Source organism: Pan paniscus, chromosome 2, assembly GCF_029289425.2.
Source record: "Pan paniscus chromosome 2, NHGRI_mPanPan1-v2.0_pri, whole genome shotgun sequence".
Classification (NCBI taxonomy): domain Eukaryota; kingdom Metazoa; phylum Chordata; class Mammalia; order Primates; family Hominidae; genus Pan; species Pan paniscus.
In genome coordinates, this window is record NC_085926.1 from 14383410 (window position 1) to 14405859 (window position 22450).

A 22450-nucleotide genomic window follows, 5' to 3' on the forward strand; every position below is an offset into this window, starting at 1 on the left:
GGGCCTCATCCTAGGAGCCTGGCGGAAGAGGCGAGCGGTGGAGTTTGGAGGCTGCTGTGAAGGAGAGGACTAGGCGGGTCGGGTCGGGTCTGTCCTGCTCTTCTTCCGCAGGCAGGAGGCGCCCAGGGCGGGCTGCCGCACCTGGCAACGAACGTTCGCCGCGCGGCATGAGGGTGTGCGCGCGCGCTCGGCGAGCCCGGGTTCTTTGTGTGTCCGAGCCCATGCGCGCGTGCGTGTATGCGTGTATGTGTGTGCATGTGTGTGTGTGCGCGCGTGTGTCCGCACTTGGGGCGGGGCTGGACGCCCCGGCCCCGCCCCGGCCCCGCCCCCGGCCCGGCCGAGCTGGTATTTTTCCACCCAGCAGGATGGGTGATGCTGAGAGCTGCCTGCTCAGACAACAGACACGCGAGGTCAGGAAGAAGCCGCTTATAAATTACCGCTTCCTTCGCGCCGCCGCCAACGCCGAGCCCCGAGGACCGCAAGCCCAGAGGACAAGCTGCGCCAAGAGGGAGTGCGGAGCGTTCACCCAGCGGGTCAGAGAGCGAGCGGGCAGGCAGCCCCCGGCCGGCGGAACCCGGCACAGCCGAGCAGAGCGCGGGCGGCGCCGCAGCCACCCCAGGTACCGGAGGGACCGGGAGCTGGGCGCGCAGCCGGCGCTGCCCGCCGTCTGCAGCCCCTCCCCATCCCCGCGTCGCCGCAGTCCCGGCCTCCTCCCCTCCGCGTGCGCCCATCCGGCGCCCCTTTCACCACCGCGGAAGGGACCGAGGGTCGCCTGCTCAGTCCCGCTGGCGGGGCTGTTATTGTTTCCCCGGCAAAAGGGCTCCGGCTCTTGGTGCGGGCGGCAGGAGAGTGTGTGTGTGTGTGTGTGTGTGTGTGTGTGTGGCATATCTGTGTGCCTGTCTCCGTCAGGATGCCTACATGTGCCTCCGTATCCCTGTGTCTGTGTTTCTGAGGGTGGCTGTTTCACCGTGTCCCCAGCAGCGTGCACATGTGTGTTCCGGTGCATGTCTGTTATTCTCTGCGTGCTGGGCTGTGTGTGTGTGCCTCTCTGTGTGTGATACCTGAGTGTGCTGTCTTTGGATGTGTGCTCTTGTGTGTCCCCGTTTGTGTCTGCATGAATCTGTGTGTGGGGGGCTGCGTCTTCCAGGCCCTGGCTAGGTGCACGTGCGTGTCCCTGAGTGTGGTTGTGTCTCCAGGTCCCTGGTTGTGGGCACTCGTGTGTCCTCGGCTGTACCCAAGAGGGTGTCCCTGGTGCCTAGAGGGTCCAATGGCCAGAGCTGGTTCTCCAGGGCCGGCGCTGAGTGGGGACAGGTGATAGGGCAGCGTGGCTCCATAGGTGCATGCACTCCATAGGTGGTGTGCAGGTGGCAGCGCCAGCGTCCAGCAGTCCTGAGTGGTGGGACCAAGGCCCGGAGGGGCAGCCAAGGGGTAGTGGACAGCCGGCAGGGCCAGCAGGACACTTCCTCCTCCAGACTATTTCTCTTCCTTCTGTGGGTTCCTCTTTTGAGTAGGAGATTCTCGTCCCCCTCCCACTAGGGAAGCCAGACAGACAGAATTCCAGGGACCTCCTCCTACAGCCTCAAAGCTTCAGCCTGGACTTCAGCCTGGACTGGAGAGGAGACCTGTGGGCAGCTCTCCCAGGCAGGGAGGTGTGTGCCGGGCAGGGCCACCGGCCTGGCTATTTTGGTCACTGTTGGGCCTCTGCCAGATCCCGGCATCCCCAGGACCAGCCCCAAAAGCTTGGGAGGCAGCCTGGGCCCCCGTTTCCTGTCTGGGGAAATAAATCAGCTCAGTAATTGCCCAGACACTTGAATGGAGGGTCTTCGGGCTGAGGTTTACTGGCGCATGGCTCCATTTGGACTTCAGTAAATTGGCCCCCGCTTTGGCACAGCTGACGTTCAAGTAAATGTCACTGAGGATATCTTTTTAAATTTTCTTTTTAATTTTTTGTTGGCTAGAAGGGAGGGGATCTTGTCCAGAGTCTCCTAGCCAGAAGGAGTTTATTTTTATGAGAGAGAGAGCGGGTGAGTGCTTAGCAACCACCTGCCTCCCTCTCGACCAGGGAGTCACCCAGGGATTGTGGGGTGGGCATGAGGAGGTGGGTTGGGGGAGGAATTTCATCAAGATGGTGTTGGAGAGGATCCAAAGGGGGCCTAGCACGGCTAAGAACCCCCAACAGGGTGGGACTGGTAGAATGGTAGGAGGTGTTAGGCCTGGCTCAGCCCCCAGTTGACCTTGGGCAACCCTTTTTCTGCCTCGGTTTCCTTACCTGTAAAATGGGTGGGGCAGACTGGTTATAGAGTAAACCAGGGACCAGAGGTAGGAGCTTGTCCCCAGGGAACTGATTTAAGTCCTATGCTTTGTTTTAATGGGTGGGTGACCTTGGTTGATTCCCTTGGTTTCTTTGAGCCTCAGCTTGGCTGCCTGGGCAGCAAGGACACCAGTGCCGGCCTCACTACGTCCTTGAGGGGATTGAGGGAGATGAGGCTGAATAAGCTTGTGGTAAGCTGTAAAGCCGGGCTCAGCTGTAGAGCTGCTGATTAGAGGGTGTCACGAGGTCCTGGGTCACTGTGGTGTATGGCAAGGGCCAAGGTGCATTCTGGAGGCTTTGTCCTTTGGGGACACCCTTGTACTAACCCATGGCTCAGCTGCAATCATCCTCCCCTGCCTCCTTCCCGTCACCTCAACCTGTGGTGATTGGACCACATCTGCTTTTCAGAGTCTGGAGGCCTGGTGAGCAGTACCCATTTTATAGATGGACAAACTGAGAGCCACCTAAGGGACTTTGCCTTGACTGGACAAAGTTAAGTTTCAAAAGGTTTTCCCTAGCTCAGCTGTGAGTTTTGGCCCCATGGGGCTTTGGTCACTGATATCCTGGGGAGTTGAAATTGAACCGGGGCCTGGGGAAAATGAGGGACAAAGGTGTCCCAGTCCTTAGGGCAGGAAAGTGAGCCTATGGGACCCATTTGCACCTTGCCTCTGTCCCTAGTTACTCATTCTCCCTTCTTTGTGCCTTCCCCTGAGCCCTGCTACCCATTCTGCTGCAGGGGTCAGCCCTCCACAAGGCAGTCCGGGCTCTGGGGACTCTCTTTTCTAACCTGAACTTGTCCGCCTGTCAGTTTGTCAAAGGATTTGGGAGCTGTACTTCTCTGAAAGTCTTTCCAAAGGTCCTGAATGATAAGACACTTGTGAGTCATTGAACACATTCCCGTATATAGAAAAAGCTGAGAAGTAAATTATAAGGGCTCCCCAGAATGCAGCTTAGCTGCAGCCAGAGGGGGTCTGCCTGGGAATTGGGGTTGGCCTGAAATCCCAGGGCCACCCTGGCAGGTACATGCTGATTCCCCACTTCTGCAGAAGGTCATGAGCAAGAGTCAGATTCTTTGGGGCTGCATCTCACTTTCCTGTGTTTGCCAACTTGGCCAGAGCGTTCGTTTGAATTTATGGGTTCTGGGCAGGAGCTGTGGATCTGGAAATGCCTAAGGAAGCCTTCAAGTGAGAATGAGAGCGCTTTTTTAATGTGCTTCCTTTAGTTGATTAATAGACCTTGGTTAAGGTCAGCTCTGGGCCGGCACTGGGTTCAAGGTAGAGTGTTGGCTTTCTAGGAGCTCCTGTCCCAGAGGTAGAAGCATGTGGTAGCTGCAATGGCCATTACCATCCGTAGGATACGGTGAAGAAGACCCAAGGAGCAGCTGAGTGTGCAGTGAGGGTGGGTTAGTGGGCAGGAGGCACTTTCGCTTCCTAGAGGACACAGTATCGGAGTTGCCATTGTCTGTGGGTGGAGAAACAGGATGGGCTGGCATTCTCAACAGGGGGCAGAGCAGCCACAAGGGCACAGTGGCGTGAAATAGCCAAGCATGTTTGTAGAACAGGTTCCCTGGGTCCTAGCTGGAGAGAGGAATAGGAGCCAGATGGTGGGGAGGGGGGCGTTTTATTTTTTCACATATAAAAATAGAGACAGGGTCTTACTATGTTGCCCAGGATGGTCTCAAGCTCCTGGGCTCAGGCAGTCTTCTCGCCTCAGCCTCTCTCTCAAGTGTTGATTATAGGTGTGAGCCACCGTGCCAGCCGGAGGGCCTTGAATGCTGTGTAAGTGGGTTTGGGCTTTCTCCTGATGGCAGCAGGAGTCATACTGGGTTTAAGGATAGTGGGGCAGAAGCCAGTCAAGTCTGGAGCCCAGGAGAACCCTGATGGTGAGTAAGGAACGGAACTGGGGTCCAGGAGACCGAGAGTCACCGAGCCACTAAGCATTTTCTGTACCAATGAGTCTTGCCCTAAACTCTTTCTGTAAACATGGGGGTGAAGGCCTGGACATGCTATTTAACCGGTACACAGGCCATTAACTTGCTGGCTTTGACCTCCCTGGAGCACACAGCCCTAGTGTCTCTAGGTGAGTTATGCCAGTCCTGGACAGGTCTGCGGAGTTTCCTTTCCTGCCTTACCTGGTCAGAGGCTTCATTTGGAAACCTGGGCAGAGGCTGATGCCAACAGTGGGAGTTAGGGTTACGAGAGGGAAAGCAGAGAGAGTGAGGAATTGCTGTTCTGTTTCTGAAGCTCCAGCGTGGTGTGGCCAACCACCCTTCTCTTGGAAAAACCAACATACGAATAATAAACCACCTGAAACAAAAGAGTGGGGAGGGAATGATGGGGGAGGCAGGTGGGCTGCCCTAACTGTGGTCAGGTATCAGAATTGCCTGGGATACTTAAAAACAAACAAACAAACACATTCAGACTCCCAGGCCCAGCCTGGACATACTGAATCAGAACCTCCAGGGGGGTGGAGCCTGGGAATCTGTATTTTTAAAGTTTTTCTTGTGGTTTTTTTTTTTGAGACAGGGTCTGACTTCGTTGCCCAGGCTGGAGTGCAGTGGTGCCATCATAGTTCACTGCAGCCTCGATCTCCTGGGCTCAAGTGATCCTCCCACCTCAGCCTCCCAAGTAGCTGGGACTACAGGCATGCACCACTACTCCAGGCTAATTTTTGTATTTTTTGTACGGATGAGGTTTCACCATGTTGCCTGGGCTGGTCTTGAACTCCTGAGCTCAAGCGATCCTCCCACCTTAGATGATTTTTTAAAAATGTTTTTTAAATTGAGTTATGATTTACATGCAGTAATATGCAAAGATTCTGTTACGGTTTGATGAGTTTTGACAAATGTATACACCTGTGTAACCACCACCCAAATCAAGATATAGAACATTTCCAGCACCTCAGAAAGTTGTCTTGTGCTCCTCACCTCACAAGACAGCCACTTTCTGCGTTTTCTTTTTCTTTTTTTTCTTTTTTTTTTTTTGAGACAGAGTCTTATTCTGTTTCCCAGGCTGGAGTGCAGTGGCATGATCTCTACTGCAGCCTCGACCTTCCCAGTCTCAGATGATCCTCCCACCTCACTTCCCAAGTAGCTGGGACTACAGGCGCACGCCACCACACCTGGCTAGTTTCTTTTGTATTTCTTGTAGAGACAGGGTTTTGCTGTGTTGCCGGGCTGGTGTCAAACTGCTAGGCTTAAACGATCCACCCTTGAGGGCCTCCCAGAGTGCTGGGATTACAGGCATGCCCCACCATACCAGGCCCACTTTCTGATTTCTGTCACCATAAATTAGTTTTGCCAGTCTAAATCCTCATATAAATGGACTTATTTAGTGTATACTCTTGTGTCCATTTTTTTCTGCCTCACATTGCTGGGATCCATCTGTGCTGTTGAGTATATCAGGAGTTGATTTTTTTTTTTTTATCGCTGAGTAGTCTCCCATTGTATGGATGTTCCACAATGCGTTCATCCATGCTGTTGATGGACATTTGGGTTGTTTCCAGCTGGGGGGCAGCTATTACTAATAAAGCTTCTATGTGCATATTTCTGTACAAGTGTTTTTGTGGACATATATTTTCCTTTCTCTAGGACTAGAGCTGCTGGGTTATAAGGTAGTAGATATGTGTTAACTTTTTGAGAAACTGGTAAACCATTCACTTTTAATTATAAAAGTAATATACCTCAAGCAATACGAAACTGCATAAACTAAAAAGTGATCCTTTCGGATCATTATAAAAAAGTACAATCTGATCTTCAGTCTGTCCACCTGCCTGATTGACAGTCTATCATATCTCTTTCTTTTTTTTTTTTTTGAGACAGAGTCTTGCTCTGTCACCCAGGCTGGAGTGCAGTGGCTTGACCTCAGCTCACTGCAACCTCCGCCTCCCAGGTTCAAGCGATTCTCCTGCCTCAGCCTTCTGAGTAGCTGGGACTACCGGCACGTGCCATTATGCCTGGCTAATTTTTGTATTTTTAGTAGAGACAGGGTTTCACCATGTTGGCCAGGCTGGTCTCTAACTCCTGACCTCAAGTGATCCGCCTGCCTCGGCCTTCCAAAATGCTGGGCAGTCTATCATATCTCTTTTTAATATAAGGTTATACATTTCCCTCTGCATACAGCTTAAACTTTATCCAGGTGTCCATATGGACATAGACTCCTTTTTGTTACTTACTGGATCAGTTTTCACTTGAGTTTTGATTTCCTCTTTGATCCAGGCATTATTTGGGATCTGTTTGGAAGCTAGCTGTAGTTTTATTTTGTTTTTTGTTTGTTTGTTTGTTTTTGGGACGGAGTCTCGCTCTGTCGCCCAGGCTGGAGTGCAGTGGCGTGATCTCAGCTCACTGCAAGCTCCACCTCCTGGGTTCACGCCATTCTCCTGCCTCAGCCTCCCAAGTAGCTGGGACTACAGGCACCCGCTACCACGCCCAGCTAATTTTTTTTGTATTTTTAGTAGAGACAGAGTTTCACCATGTTAGCCAGGATGGTCTCGATCTCCTGACCTGGTGATCTGCCCGCCTCGGCCTCCCAAAGTGCTGGGATTACTGGCGTGAGCCACCACGCCTGGCCAGTTTTGTTTTGTTTTGAACAAAAATGACATGGTACTGTTCTTGGTTCTGCCACTTGGTCTATCCCAATAGCAGGCCATGTGGACTGCATGTCAGAACACATGGATCTGCCAGGCCATTCCAAACAGCCAGCCTGCATTTGGGAGCCACTGACTTTGCGTGTCCTGTCTGATCACCCCCAGTGCTGCCAGCTCAGTAAATGAAATACCCCCACCCAGGACTTGCCCCGGAGGGTGCAGAGGAGCCAGCTGAGCCGATTCAGCATTCTGAGAAGGGAAGGAACTCATATTTATTGAGCATCCACGGTGCTTTATCCCCCTTCCTGTCTCAGAGATGAGTTCATCAGAAAAATGGGTGGCCCCAGCCCACACTCAGCTAGGAAAGGGTGGAAAGAGCGCTGGACCCAGAGTCCACCGGATGCCTCAGCCCATCCTCGTCCCACTGACCGCACGGCAAACGTTCATGAGTGCCTACTGTGTGCCAGGCACAGGGCCAGGGCCAAGAGGGCAGGGAGGAATAAACAGCACCTGTGCTCAAGGAGGGAGGGGAGATCTGTATCAGGAGGAGGTTAATGAACAATCTAAGATGGTTTATACCAAGGCAGGCCAAGGATCCAGTCTGGGAACGCCGCCTCAGGTCTGAGGGAGAGCAGCCCCAGGCTGTGGAGTGTGGGGACTTTGGGGTTGTGGGATCATCCAGTTAACCTTCTCTGCCCACCCACTTTATGGATGAGGACGCTGAGGCCCAAAGGAGGCACTTATCAACACAGGAAGATAAAGCCATCAAAAGAGCCATTGTTGGCTAGGCACACTGGCTCACGTCTGTAATCCCAGCACTTTGGGAGGCCCAGGCGGGCGGATCACGAGGTCAGGAGTTCGAGACCAGCCTGGCCAACATGGTGAAACCCCATTTCTACTAAAAATATAAAAATTAGTCAGGTGCAGTGGTGGGCACCTGTAATCCCAGCTGCTTGGGAGGCCGAGGCAGGAGAATCACTTGGGCAGAGGTTGCAGTGAGCCAACATCTCGCTACTGCCCTCCATCCTATGCGACAGAGTGAGACTCCATCTCAAAAAAAAAAAAAAAAAGCCATTGTTCACAGATGTGGCTCCCTGTGCTCCCCCCTCCCAGCCGCACCCATCATTCATTGCTTGTGTGAACCCCCCCTTGACAGGGAGGGATTTAAGGAAAGGGTTAATGCCTCCACCTCAAACCTTCGATGATATTGTTCACGACTCTCACATCCTGGTTTTGTCACAAGTCACTGGAAAGTGGGTGGGAGGGCAAAGCTGTATCAATTGCAAAGACTCCTTACGGTTTGGCTGCTCAGGAGACACCCCCAGAGCCCAGGATGGGGTTCCTGGAAAGCTCAAGAAGGAGCGTGGTGAGCAGCTCTGGCCACTGCATGGAATAGAACGTGGAAGGTAGGGAGAGGGCTGGTGGTCTCCAGGAGAAGGGTTGGGCTGGCAATGGAAGGCTTCCTCCCTCAGCAGGTATCTGAGCAGGCCTAGGCTGGAAGGCAGAGGGCTGAGCCCTCGGGGTTCTGCTCACATCAGGTCCTTCCCGACCCAGAGGCTCAGGACCACTTCTCTGCATGGTCCCTCCTCATGCTGGGATGCCCTGAGAGGCCCTTCCTTTCCAGGACTTTTCTTTGCACATAAATGCCAAGTGACTCACTGCCATGTTCCAGTGGAAAGTCCTTAACCCAAGGCTGCCAGTTGCTTGGTTGGAGGTGGAGGAGTGTGGTTGGCCAGCGATTTCAGCAGAGTCATGCTTACTGAGTGAAGGGTGCCGGAAGGGGGAGGTCGTAAGGGACATCCTCTCTTGCCCCAAGGCTAGTCAGCACCATGAGGGAAGACTCAGGTCATGATTTCAAGGACATTCATTCCTTCAGAGATGACACCTGGTGTTTCCTCTGCAGGTGGACATCACACCAGCCCAAGACAACAGCCTCCTCACTAGCCTCTGTGCCTCCTGGATACCTCTCTGTACCATCTGGGGACCAGCTCTCTGCATGTCACTCTCTTGCTCAAAAGCCTTCAGTGGTGGCTCCCTAGTGCTTTGTGAAATCAAGTCCAACCTCCTTAGCCTGGCATTGGAGGCCCTTCACGATCTGGCTCTTGGCCAGTGTTCACGCTCACCTACCACAACTTCTTTCCTTGTTTGTAGTCTGGCTGGTTTCTGCTCCTAGCTAGACCAAGCGTCCAGCTCTCTCAGCCCTGCCCATGCTGGTCCCTCAGCCCGCAAGGCCCTTCCTCCCATCACTCCTTATTCCCACTCTTAAGGGGCGAGCTTGGAGCTGCCTGCTCTGGGAAGCATTCCTTGAGCCTCTTAACAGTGCCTGGCACGTAGTAAGCACTCAAAAAAGATGACGTGAGTGAAAGTGGACTTCAGCTCGCCCTGCTCTGAGCCTTGTGGTCCTTTCCTCTGGCCTGAGCTCAGACCTTTATGGTCTTACCTTATACCCATGCACTTGACTGGGGACACATCAAGGGGAGGGATGGATGCTCCAGCATCCAGCCTAGGGGTGTGGCACACAGTTGTTGCTCAACATACAAATCAAGAGAGCCTAATTCCTTCTACTCTGAAATGGGAACCTATGGTTTGAACATCTGAGTGGCTCCAGGCTTGGAAATTATATTCACCTGTCACCATCCATCAATCCATCCATCCATCTCACAAATATTTACTTGTTCCAGGCCCTGTCCTAGGCCCTGGGGATGTGGCTGGTGAACAAGACAGACCAAACTGTACCCTCATGGAGCTGTCTGTCTGGCAGGGCTATGGATGTCAGACAAAAAATTACACATGCATGGCTAATGCCCTTTTAAAATCAAAGGCCCTGCATCAGGCACTGCAACACCAGGCTTAGAATACCCCTGTCCTCTGGCTTGCTATGTGACCTAAGTGAGCCCTTTCTCCTCCCTGGTCCTGTAAGGGGTGGCCCAGATAGGTTTATGTGTTTAAGGGAAATACCTTCGGAACAAAGGGAGGAAAGACCATTCTATCCATTGTGGAAGCGCGTGCCACCACACGGGGTGCTCTTCCTGCGGGACTCCTTTACGGATGCAGTCATCCTCTTGGTGGTTTTTCAAGATGTCCTAGCCCTGGCTCTGAAAGGAGGTGTCCCGATTTGGGGACAGGAGTTCCAGAGTTACTCTGAGCAGAGCTGTAGCAACAGGCTTTTAGTAAAGAACGTTGCCTCGAGGAACAATAATGTGGATTCCTCTTCTGCCACTGGTAGAATATCAATTAGAACAGACTTTTAAAAAAAGAAAAGCAAAAACTCGTCCAGGTGTGGTGGCTCACGCCTGTAATCCCAGTATTTTGGGAGACTGAGGCAGGTGGATTGCTTGAGCTCAGGAGTTCGAGACCAGCCTGGGCAACATGGCAAAACCCCATCTCTAAAAAAATGCAAAAATTCGCCGGGTGTGGTGGCACGCACCTGTAGTCCCAGCTATTTGAGAGGATGAGCCTGGTAGGCAGAGATTGTACTGAGCTGAGATCGTGCCACCGCACTCCAGCCTGGGTGACAACAGTGAGACAGCAGGCCTAAGTGGGGCCTGGGGCCCTGAATTTCTAACCAACTCCCAGGCACTGTGGACGGTGCTGGTCTGGGGACCACTCTTTGAGTCAAGGAGATAAATAGTGCAGTTGTGAGCCTCCTATGCATTAAAAGCCAGACCCTGTGCTTCGTCACCTCCTCTTCTTAATCCTCACCAAAGACACCACTATTCCCATTTTGCACATGAAGACCCGAGGCCCTGCTGAGGGCAGGTAACTTGCCCAAGGTCACACAGCTGGGAGCCTGCCGGCATTCGTGCTGGGCCAGCGCCACCTTGGAAAGGTTGCTGCTGGGGAAGCCTTTCACTACTGAACAGTGTCCTCGCTCCAAAAGCCACAGGAGGCTTTTCAAGGCAGCCAAGTCGGATGTAAATCAGGGGAGAGCCCAGGGCTAGCCAGGCTGCTGACAGCAGGGCGGCCTGGGTCACTGTGTCCGGACAAGGCCCACAGCGGGATTTGGGGCTGGCATGATGCCTGGGAGTGGGGGAGCCATTGGGGATGCTCTGGGCGCCTGGAAAACCAGCCTGGAGCCTGCTGGAGCCCAAGGAGGCACCTTAGCCTCTGACAGCCTCCCCCATTATTTAAATACATTCCAGGGAACACAGCTGGCTGGAAGGGGCAGTGATGGGACCACAGGAGCTGGGACCTGCTGCTTCCATTGTTTGGGCTGGCTCATCCCTGCAGCCACACAGGCATTCTCCGTAATCGCCGTCTGCTTTGAGGACAGAGAGGTCGTGGTCTTCTGCTGGCTGGGGCTTTATTTTTGCACTGAGCACCTGTCCTCAGCAAACTGGGAAAAGTAGAACACGTAGTGACTCTGAGTCCTCAAAATGCTGTCCCTGGCCCAGCAGTATGGGCATCACGTGGGAGCCTGCAGAATGCAGAACCTCAGGCCCCACCCCAGACCTTCTCATTTAGACCTTGGGGGCAGGGCTCCGCAATCTGGGTTTTCAAGAGCCCTCCAGGCAATTCTGCTTTGTATTTAACTTTGGGAAGGGCTGATGACCTCTCTGGCTGTGTGCCTGGGGCCGGGGGTGGGGCTGGGGGAAGGGTCAGGCCTAATCCTTGCCCGTGATAACTAGAGTGCCAGGGCTGCGGGAACCTCAGGTGTTCTGTCATCTGCATCCTTCCTCTTTTTTATAATGGGAGGAGTGTGTCAGAGACATGCATAAAATTACGCAGCAAGTTCAAGGCAGGGTATAGGTCTGGATTCTTATCTTGCAAATGGCAGAAATCAGTTCAAACAGACTTCAGTTTTATTTTTTTTATTTATTTATTTTTGAGATGAGTCTTTCTGTGTCTCCCAGGCATGAGTCACCACACCCGGCCTAAACTGACATTAAAAATAAAAAAGAACATTTACTGACTCTTTTAACTTAAAAGCCTGGGGCCATACTTCAGCCTGGGGCTGAGTCCAGGTGCTGAAAGATGTCATGGGGACTCAGTTTCCTTCTCTCTGTCTCCCGGCTCCGTGTCTCTATGCCTGCTTCATTCTCCATGGATGCCCTAGCTGCTCACCAGTGTAGTGCCGCCCCCTGCCCCAATGTAGCCATCTCATCCAAGAAAGAGCCTTGTTTTTCCCCAATATTTTTGGCAAAAGTCCTAGTCATCACTGTTTTTGACCAGGCTGGTCAAGTGCCTATCTTTGAGCCAATCATGACAGCCCCCTCTGATTGGCTAGGGCTGGCTCACGTGCCCACCTAGGAGGAGAAGGTGGGGTCAGTCCATCTAGACCCCTTGGGCTGAGAGCAGGCCTATGTGGGTCTCCTGCTGGAACAGGTTTAAGCTGTCCCCAGAAGGGGCATGGGTGCCAGCAGGCTAGACATATGGACTTTAGTGCTATTCTTTTTTTTTTTCTTTTTTTTTAAGAGACAGGGTCTCACTCTGTCACCCTGGCTGGACTGCAGTGGTACGATCACTGCTTGCTGCAACCTCAAACTTCTGGGCTCAAGCAGTCCTCCCACCTCAGCCTCCCAAGTAGGTGGGACTACAGGCATGTGCCACCATACCCAGCTAATTTTTAAATTTTATTTTTTGGTAGAGACAGGTCTCCCTGTGTTGCTCAGGTTGGTCTTGAACTCTTGGGCTCATGATCCTTCTGCCTCAGCCTCCAAGAGTGCTGGGATTGCAGACACGAGCACACCTAGCCTTTAGTGCCATTCTTATCCTCCTCTCTGAGATGGGCTGGCCTCTTGTAATTGGTAAGGTTTTGCCCCATGCAGAATTATGCTGTCCTTCCTCTGATTCTCTTAACCTCGTGCTTTAAACAGGCTGCCTTCATCTTTCACTTTATCCCACTTCCCTGTGTATGGTCTAGGATAGCAAGGTTTACGTTGCTACTTCCACCACCCAAACCCACAGCAGACATCACTAATCCAGCCCAGCCTTCACAGAGCCTAGAATGAAGCCTTGATGGCCTCTCATGTGCCCAGCCTCTAGCCTGTGGTTCCAGGCTTCATGAGCTCAGGGACCTTGGCTCTGTCATCCACTGCTGAGCTTCATGTGCCCAGTGCAGTGCCTGGCACAGTAAGTGCACCATAAGTTGTTGACTGACTGTTCCTACTCCACAGTGCCTTGTACCCAGTGGGCGCCAGTGTGAGCCTGTTGAATGTGGAGGCCCTAACAAAGCAATGAGATCATCTAATTTGGGGGACAGGGAGCTCTGTAGGCTGCTGGGACTGGCATTTACTGACACTGGCAAGTGCGCCTCTGGGTCTGGGAAGGAGGCTGCCAGGGCAGGGCTACAGCTACAGCAAGGAAAGGGGTCCTGAAGGCCTCTGTCTGCTCTCCCAGACCCACCCTCCCATGCCCTCTCCCCCTGAGACACCCACTGCCCATTTCTGCTGATCCCAGTTTAACAGTTCATTGAAAATATCTCATTTGAGAAGAAATGATTTCCTGGCTTTGTACACTTAGATTCCAGGAATCCAGGAGAGCCTTCCAGCCTCAGGGCAAGGAGCTTTGCTGGTAGGAGGAGGTGATCTGCCCCCAGTTGCCTATTTCCCAAACTGAGCTTCTACTGAAAAAGACAACAGAACCCCCCCCCCCCAAAAAAAAAGTCTTCTGGGTTAGTCACGTCTGGGACTGCTTGGCTCAGCAAAGCTCAGCAGATTTCCTAGGCACAGTGATTCTCGCCCCTGAACTGGTTGGTGAATACCACATCCCCCAAGGATCTTCTCTGAGGCCCCTCACTCTGGCCCTGGCGTGTCCCTGCGCCCCTTGGGAATAGTCAGGCTATGTGACTGAGCTGGTGGGGCGCTCAGGAGTGTGGGCTTTCTGTGGCTAGGGCTGTGGAACAGCTTACCCATTTGCAGCTGAAACCTTGTTCCCCTCTGACCAAGGGCAATGTGCTGGTTCTTGCTGCTAAGTTTTGGGGACCCTGCATCCAAGAGAGGGGTGTGTGTGAGTGAGTGGGAGTGCATGTGTGAGTGTGTGTCCCATGTGGGTCTGTGTGTGGCTGTGAACATGTGTGTGGCTGACACAGGCAAGTGTGTGGGGCTGGGAGTCTGCATATGATTACACATGTGTCTGTGCGTCTGCATGTGAGCTTGTGTTGGCATGTGTGAGTATGCATGTGTGAGCCTCAGCGTCCTGGCCTTCCAAGGGGTTTGGTCAGCCCCTCCCCAGCACACACGTCTGGTGGTTACAAGTGGGTGGACAATTAGGGGCCCTGTGCACAGTCTGCCTCTGACCAGATCTCTTTCTTCCGTCTTCGCTTCCTCTCTTTGCAATAGATCCAGAACCAGAACCACAGCCCTTCTGAGGAGCTCCCAAACGTAAGTGACCTTGGACCTCCAGGTGGGATGGGTGTCTCACACGTCGTGCAGTGACCCAAGGTGGGGGGCTCAGGAGCTCCGTGTCTCCCCCAGGCTCTAGGAGGACAAGACGGGACCCCTGAGGCCCACAGACCTTGTCCACACCTCACCTCCAGGTAGCAGATCCCCTGGCCTGGGTTGGCCACTCTGTGCCTGCTTGGTCCCCAGCCAGTCTGTGCCAGAGGGCACAGGGACGCCCTGCAAATGGGTCAAGCACTGGTTTTGGAGACCCAGCCTGTGCCCTGTCCTGGCTCTGCTGCAGAGTAGCCTGGGGCAAGTCTGCCATGGGGAGGATGCCCTCACTGAGTTGATTCTGAGGATTGGGGTCTGAGCTTGGCTCTGTCTCTGTTAAAGGTTTGTTTTTGTTTTGAGACAGGGTCACACTCTATCGCCTACGCTGGGGTGCAGTGGTGTCATCAGGGCTCACTGCAGCCTCGATCTCCCCAGGTTCAGGTGATCCTCCCACCCCAGCCTCCCTAGCAGCTGGCACTACAGGCGCGTGCCGCCGTGCCCAGCTTATTTTTGTATTTTTTGGAGTAACGGGGTTTCACAATGTTGTCGAGGGCACAGTGGCTCACGCCTCCAATCCCTGCACTTTGGGAGGCCAAGGCAGGAGGATTGCTTGAGGCCAGGAGCTCGAGACCAGCCTGGGCAACATAATGAGCCCCATCTCAGCAAAAATTAAAAATAATATAAATAAAATTATAAATAAACAAGTAAAATGGAAAACCTTTGCTAAAGTTGCAAGAGTATTACAGTGGCCTCGCATTATGCCCTTCGTTGAGATTTTCCCATGGGTAACATTTGCCACATTCGCTTCATCTCTTTCTCACTAATATGTTAAATAAAAACAGTCACGTGAACATTCTTCCATTTTTGCTGAATCATTGGGGAGTAAATTGCAGGCATGATGCCCCTTCACCTCAATCCTTCAGGCCTTTCATAAGAGCAAGGCCAGGCCGGGCGCCGTGGCTCACGCCTGTGATCCCAGCACTTTGGGAGGCCAAGGTGGGCAGATCACGAGGTCAGGAAATCGAGACCATCCTGGCTAACACGGTGAAACCCTGTCTCTACTAAAAAACACAAAAAATTAGCCAGACGTGGTGGCGGGCCCCTGTAGTTCCAGCTACTCGGGAGGCTGAGGCAGGAGAATGGCGTGAACCCGGGGGATGGAGTTTGCAGCGAGCCGCGATCGTGCCACTGCACTCCAGCCTGGGCGACACAGCGAGACTCCGTCTGGAAAAAAAAAAAAAAAAGAGCAAGGCCATTCTCTTATATAACCCTAGCACAGTTATCTACCCCAGGACACTGATTGAACATTGACGTGATCCTGTTATCTGTGGATCTTAATGGCATTGCACTGATTGTCTCAGTGTTTACAGCAGCCTTATTTTTCTTTTAGTTCAGGATCGTCATTATGTTTTTAAAAAGGGTTTAAGGGATGTCTTCTTCACTGATTAAGACATTGCCTACTCTAGGGGCTTTCAGAGTCTTATTTAATCCTCAGCGTTCATTAAATACATTTTACAATGGGATGTGGCCTGTGTGTGCATGTACACAAACACACACGTGAAACTCAAACCCTGAAATTGAAGTTTCTCAGATAATCCTCATACTCGCCATCTGCTGTGCTCTGGTCTGCTCTGTCTTCCTTTAGTAAAAAAGATGGCCTTGACCCCTTACATTGATGTCAAGACCCACTGTGGACTCTGCTTTGGAATTAGAAAACCCTGGCTTCGTGGGCAGAAATTTCTAAGGGGGAAGGTTAAGCTCCCACTGGTCCAGGGTTCGGATTGGTTGGAGTGGGGTCCCCTGTGAAGCCAGGACTAGGCAAGCGTTTGTTTGTGGTCCACAGCTCCTCAACCTGCTGCTGCTAGCAGCTGGACCAAGTCCTTCCTTTTCATCAAGCCCAGCTGGCCTAGGTTGCTTGGTCACAAGCAGCCCCACCCCATGGAGACGTATTCTTTGTGCTGTGACATCGGGCAGGGGTGTGTACCCAGCCAGCCACTGGGCAGGCATGGAGGTGACCTACTCGACGTCAGCCTCCACAGGCGTCATCATAATAATTATAGACGTCAATAATAATGATTGCTACCGCTTCCTGGACTCAGCATGCTCATATGCTGCCGAGAGGTTTACTGTATTAACTCTGTCAACCCAAAGAAGTGGGTGTGCTCTTACTCTTTTTGAAAAAATATGAGAAATTTATTGAGCGCTTACTGCACATCAGGCACTGCTAAACACGTCACAGACTCATGCACAGCCTCCTCAGGAGCCTTGTGAGGTGGGCGCTGATGTCATCCCTATTGTACAGATCAGAAAACTGAGGCTTGGAGAGATGAATTGATTGTTTCCAAGACTACACAGCTGGGAAGGATTTGAACCTGATTGAGCTGACTCTAGCCCACTTCCTCAGGCTGGGAACGGCCTCTGGGTCCAGCCCCTTCCCCTTCCCCCAGGCCTTCCTCCTGGTTAATGAGTAGTCAAAGCAGCTGGGAAATGAGGCTCCTGCTGCTGTGAGGCTGGAATGTGAGTTCTGCTTCCAGATAAAGAGTCTTGTGCAAGGGGCCCTGCCTGGGATGGGCTGTTATAGGCAATAAACAGAGGTTGCCAATGTTCCTCTTTTTGAGGCTTGCTGATGTATTTGCGCTTGGGAGCCCATTTTATAGAAAAGGCTGAGAGGCAGGTTTGCCCTCAGACTTATCTGATGCCTCCTCCAAGCAGCCCTCTTGGCTTAACACTTTCTGAAAGGGCTCCTCGGCCCCCTGACGTGGCAGGGTTGTCTAGAGGAACAGGGTGGAAGAACAGACCTTGTCACCTCTGAAGTCTGAGCACTGCTAGGTGTGCGCCCTCCTCACTGGGCACATCACTTGAGGGCTCTGACCTTCAGGTTCTCATCTCAGAAGGGGCATGATGCGGACATGGGAATGTGTGTTGGTTGTTCAGCAGAGCCTGAACTATTAATGGACCAGCCCAAAAAAGTATTGCTGACAGGGGGCAACCCATGTAGTGGAGTCCATGGAGCTGGGGAGTCAGGCAGTCCCTAGTTCAAATCTCTGTTCCAGCCCTGCCGGCTTCGTGACCTGGAGGAGTCACAGAACTACCCTGAGCCTCAGGTAACCCACCCCTGAAATGGAGCAATAGTGGCACCCAGGAGGGTTAGAAAGACAGTGATACTGGGATTTTGGGGTGGGGGTGACCTCATCACTTTGTAAGCACAGTGAGGTTAAGTGCACAAAAGGCCTAGCACATCAGTGCCAAGCACCCCACATGCAATTTCTCATTTTATCCCCCAAGGTGAGCCCCCCTAGAGCAACTCCCCACCCCCTCAGCTATGGGCTGAGTCCAGAAATCAGATTCACCCTTAAGGTGGGGCAGCTTAAGGAAGAAAGAAGATTCTTAACAGGGAGACCCTCTCTGTCTGCCCCCATGCCCCGCACCCATTGTAAACTGGTGCATATAGGAGTGTTGGTATAACAGGCCCACGACTTCCAGTGTTGTCAGAAAAGGCCACCTCAGGCCTGTTCAACAGAAGTGCCAACCTCAACATTCGCTTCCTAGAAGGCCCAAGACCGTAATAAAATGATATTTATTATTTACTCTGGTTATAAAAGTCATACATTTTTGAACAGGCACAGTGGCTCACGCCTGTAATCCCAGCAGTTTGGGAGGCTGAGGCGGGTGGATCACTTGAGGTCAGAAGTTCGAGACCAGCCTGGCCAACATGGCGAAACCCCATCTCTACTAAAAATACAAAAATTAGCTGTGCGTGGTGGTGCGCGCCTGTAGTTCCAGCTACTCTGGAGGCTGAGGCAAGAGAAAACAAGCTGCTGGATTTGGCCCAGTGGCCAGTTTGCTGACCTTGTTGTAAGCCATGATTTGTTTGACTAAACCAGTGTTTATTTAATTAATCCCATAGTGATGGGAAATTGGCTGGTTACAGTTTCTCTTCTAAACCACTCTGCTTTTTTTTTTTTTTTTTTTTTTTTTTTTTTTTTTTGAGACAGAGTCTTGCTCTGTCACCCAGGCTGGAGAGCAGTGGTGTGATCATAGCTCGCTACAGCCTTGACCTTCCAAACTCAAGCCTTCCTCCCACCTCAGCCTCCTGAGTACCTGGGATTACATGCATGCCTCCATGCCTGGCTAATTATTTTTTTTAGAGACTGGGTCTCACTATGTTGCCCAGGCTGGTTTCAAACTTCTGGGCTCAAGTGATCCTCCTGACTTGGCCTTCCAAAGTTCTGGGATTACAGGCATGAGCCACCGCGCCCGGCCTCTATTTTCAATTGTTGTAAAAGACAAATAACTTAAAGCTGACCATCTTAACCCCTTGAAAGTGTACAATTCAGTCATGGTAAGTAGATTTAAAGTGTTGTGCCGCCAATTTCCCGAACTTTTTTGTCTGGCAAAGCTGAAGCCAGTGAACTTCTTTTGAGTGGGCGTCTTTACACGTTGGTCTAAGCAAGAAGTGGGCTTGCTGGTCGGATGGGGTGCACGTGTTTGAGATGCTGCGTACGTGTTGATGAATCATTGACCCCGCAGGGGTTGCCCTCATTTTCACTCTGGCCTGATATCAGTGACAGCCCTGGGGCATCGAGATGGAGGGGTGGCACCTCCCTGGGGAGCTCCTGCCTTCGGGACTTTAGGAAACGGGATTTAAAACAATTCATCCCAGAGAAGCAGCCCCCAGTCTGCCAGCCTTTCTCATTTGGGGAAGACGAGAAAAAGCCGGTAAGCAAAAAATAGCTCTGAGTACTGGGCCAGACTCGAGGTTGAAAAACATACCCCATCCTCTAGAGGAGATGTACTGTTAGGACCTGAGCTCAGGGGTCCCGTGAGCCTGAGCGTGAATGTCATTCAGTTTCTACCCTGCTCTGTGACTCTGAGCACATCGTTTAACCTCGCTGTGGGCTTCAGTGTCCTCTGTCAAAACGGGCCTGATGTAGAAGCTCCCTTCTCTGGTTGTGAGAGTCAGGGAAGAAAAATGGTGAAAGTTAGCAGTTCTAACTGTGAACGTTAGCTCAGAACGGCACATAGCAGTTCTTCAATAAATGAAGTTAACATCGTTATTGCTCGTAGTATTGTGATTATGTTTGGTGCCTCTATCTCAGAGAAGTCTGAATATATGCATAGTAATCGCATCTGCAGCCCTCTACAGTTTGCACGGTTTTTCCAGCTTTGATACCTACATGATCTTGTAGGGTAGTTACTACTGCCCCTCATTTACAGGTGAGAAAACTGGGGCTCAGGAAGGCAGTGAGAAACTGGAAGTCAGCCACGTGTCAGGACAGGAGCCTGGGTTTAGCCCACATCTTTGGCTTTGGTTTTGCACACAGCTGCTGCTGGGAGATGGGGCCAGGGCAGGCAGGTGCCTCCTCTCTGGCCTCAGCCTCGCGGGAAAGCTTGGGCCTCAGGTGGAGTGAGGACGCCTTGGGTGCATCTTCTCGTCTCGGCTCTTGGACCCAGCAGGGGTCGGAGGGGGATTTCTTAAGGGAGGGGGCTTTTTCAGAAATGGACAGAGACTTTCGGGACCATGGCTGCCCACCTCAGTGAAGTCTGAGGGGAGTTCCTGGAAGGCATTTCCATCTGTCCATGTGTTCTAAGTCAGTGGACAATTAAGTCCAGAAACCTCCTGGACTTAAAAAGCAAGCACCGCCAGGATCCCTGGGGCTGCAGACAGCCTCGGGGGTTTTGGAGGGCTGGCTCCTCAGGCACCCATGAAGGAAGGTGTCCTGGGGTCAGTATTCAGACCCAACTGCCCGCAGGGACCCTCAGGGTGCCTTTATCTACTCATGTCTCCACACACTTGCTGGCAGAGCTGGGACAAGTCACTAACCCTCTGTGTGACCTCTGATTCGCCATGGAAAAAAGAGTGAATAGAATAAATCATTTATTCCCAGGGTAGGTTCTTGGGGTGGCAGTGCCGAGCTTGGGTGAGTCTCCACCCCTTCGATTCAGGAGCCGATGCCCTGGTGCGGATCTCTCCTCTGAGCTGAGTGTCCTCCACTAAGTCAGGCACCGAGCACATGCAGCATAGGGCCGGTGTCCAGGCCCCACCCCAGCTTGGCCGCTTAGTGGCTCACCTTCTGGGGGCCTGCATGCGGGCCACCTTGGCTTCCTGTCATTGCTTCTCACCCCCACCCTCCTCCCAGCCAGAGGTAGAGTTGCATCCCTGCTCTTCAGCCTTTCAATTCCTAGCCCCAGCTTGGCTCCCACCTCCAAATCCCTACCCTCACTCCTCTTGCTCTGTGGGGTCCCACCTGGGCCATTGTGTTGCAAAGGACCCATGCCTCCTACCTCCTTTGCTACCTCTGTCACAAGGAGGGGGCTAGGTTCTCATTTATGTTTTCCGGGTTGAGTTTTCCTGAGAGCTTCTGCTAGTCCCACAGCCCCTCAAGTCTCTTCTGGGCATCCTGCCGGTCCTGGACAAGGGTTCCCGGACAAGGGTCTGTCTCTTGTCCCTTAAGTTACTGGGGGCCCAGAGAGACCAGATTCTGATGAGGAATCCAAGACTGGGTCCACATCAATGAGAAGGAAGCCAGGATTGATTAGCAATGTCTGTCAAGGGGGCAAGGTGGGAAGAGGTGGCATGTGTGTTGTCCACATGACACCCTTAGTAATGGGCATTTGCTTTGGAAAAACTGTAGAGGAACCCAGAGGACTTCAAAGGGACTCTACAGCCAGCAGGCAAGAGGTGTCTTCTGGATAGGAAGAAGGGGACGAAGTGCCTCTGGAAGGACAGACAGTGTGCCCAGGGGAGGGAGCCCTGCTGTGCCAGGCCTTCTCATGCCTCGGTGTGATCTCACACCTGGGATGAGTGTGAGACACTCACACATGAATGTTGTGAGACAACATTCATTCACTTAGTAAATATTGAGCAACCACTATACACCAGGCACAGTGCAGTTGGTAAAGAGCCAGGAGGCTGGACCTTGTCTCAGGTGGGTAGAAGGAAGCTGTTTGTGACTGTGGGCTCATGAGCCTGTCTGCCTCCACCTTTTCATCCGCTCTCCTCATAATAAGCCTCCTGAGGCTCAGAGAAGTACAGTGACCTGCTCAAGGTCACACAGCACCTTGAGACCTCAGGCCTCTGCTCCTCTCAGAACCACCTTCCTGTTTTGGTGCTGTCAAGAGAATAGTATTTGGTGCTACTTCTTTGGGCAAGTCCATCTTCTGCCTGGGCCTCAGTTGCCCCATCTGTAAAATGGGCCCTATGATAACTACTGGGTTAGCAAGTGCATGTAGGAGAAAGCATCTTGGTATTTTGAAAATACCAAATATGTCTTATTAATTAATATTGGTCATAATTCAGGGGTGATTTATTCACATTTAACAATCCAGACATTCAGTGAAGTCTCTCACCCTAAAGGAGACAAAATCAGGGAGTGTGGCCTTCTGTGGGCCAAGCGATCCCTGTGCGGCCGAGTCTGGAAGTCTCATGGCTGGGTTCTGGACCTGCAGGATGATTCTGGGGAGAAGGGTTGTCCCAGCTTAAGGTCATGGAGTCAAGACCTTTTGTTTTCCTTTGGCCTTTCTAGTCCATTTGAGAAAGTCACCTTTTCAAACCCCTGCCAGCTCTGCCTAGTACTGGAAAGGCCCCAGCAAGAGTGTTTGACGTTAGGGGAAGTTTGGGGAAAAATCTCTAAGCATATAAACATTGAGAATTGAAAGTCTGATCAGTCATCCAAAAGTTATGGACTTTTGCTGTGGTTCAGGCCCCAGCTGGGGCTAGGGACCCTGAAATGAGCTGCCCTCTGTCCAGCCTGGGAGCTTGTGTGGGAAGATGCTACAAATCAGGACCCTGTCAGGGATGGGGAGGATCTCTTGAAGGTGCTTTGGGCACGCAAAGTTAAAAAAAAAAAAAAAGCTCCCTGAGGTCTTGAATATCAAAAATATGCCAGTTGGGCACCAGACAGTGAGGGCATTCCCAGTAGGGGAAACAGCCCGTGGAAAGGCCTGGTAGAGAGTGGAAGCCTGTAGAAGCCCTAAGGAGTGCAGCATGGCTGGGGTGTCCTGCTCTGGGCAATGGGGAGGGGAGAGGAGCTGCCTGGGGTAGGGGGTGGGGTTGGGTCTGGCTCAGTGGCCTCGGATCTGTTCAGAGTGGTTGGTCTTGATTCACTCTGGGGAACCAGCCAGAAACAGGAATCCTTATTTCATGGTTCCAACTGCCCCTTAAAGGTAGTGCTTATTGTTT

General features: G+C 52.3%; 1 protein-coding gene across 1 annotated transcript in view; it reads left to right on the plus strand.

Annotated features, from left to right (window-relative positions):
• Nucleotides 1-318: 318 nt before the first annotated feature.
• The window catches only part of SLC6A6 (solute carrier family 6 member 6), an 87749-nt gene continuing 65617 nt past the window's right edge, over nt 319-22450 (plus strand). Inside the window, exons 1-2 of the mRNA XM_008951695.4 lie at nt 319-619; nt 14176-14217. The gene's annotated coding sequence lies outside the window, so the exon portion shown is untranslated. The remainder of the gene's footprint in view (nt 620-14175; nt 14218-22450) is intronic.